The sequence below is a fragment of the Colobus angolensis genome, unplaced genomic scaffold, assembly GCF_000951035.1.
Source record: "Colobus angolensis palliatus isolate OR3802 unplaced genomic scaffold, Cang.pa_1.0 Scaffold103, whole genome shotgun sequence".
NCBI classification, from domain to species: domain Eukaryota; kingdom Metazoa; phylum Chordata; class Mammalia; order Primates; family Cercopithecidae; genus Colobus; species Colobus angolensis.
In genome coordinates, this window is record NW_012111253.1 from 4,826,205 (window position 1) to 4,826,823 (window position 619).

The following is a 619-nucleotide window of genomic DNA, read 5'->3' on the forward strand; positions in this document are numbered from 1 at the left end:
TTCCTTCCTTCCTTCCTTCCTTCCTTCCTTCCTCTCTTCCTCTCTTCTCCTCTTTCCCCTGCCTGGTTCCTCCTCCTTCTCCTTCTCTTAACCATTTTCTGCCCTCCACTGCCCACTCACCCAGATGTATCCACTGTCCTGGATTTGGTAGAGATCACTCCTCTTCTTGGTTTTATATCTTGACTAGTCAGAAACCCATTAACAGTATAATGATATTTTTGCCTACTTTAATATTTTATATAAATGTGTCACATTACATACATTCTTCTGCAATTTATCTTCTATTTTGGTCAACGTTATGTTTGTGACATTTATGTATCTTGACTGGAGTAGCTGGGGTATGGCATCTTATCGTTTGACTACAAGGCAATTTATCCACTTGTCCTGCTCAAAGGCCACCTCCTCAGAGCAGCCTTCACTGACCTGACCATTCATCCAAAGTAGACCTTTTACCGTCCTTTTCCTCTTCTTCTTCCTTTTCCTATTCCTCTTCTTCCTTTTTTTTTTTTTTTTCCGAGACCGAGTCTCGCTCTGTTGCCCAGGCTGGAGTACAGCGGCCGGATCTCAGCTCACTGCAAGCTCCGCCTCCCGGGTTCACGCCATTCTCCTGCCTCAGCCT

General features: G+C 44.7%; 1 protein-coding gene across 5 annotated transcripts in view; it reads right to left on the bottom strand.

Annotated features, from left to right (window-relative positions):
- Positions 1-619, bottom strand: part of BCOR (BCL6 corepressor) — a 134,618-nt gene that overhangs the window by 4,643 nt on the left and 129,356 nt on the right. The gene's annotated exons all lie outside the window — the stretch shown is intronic.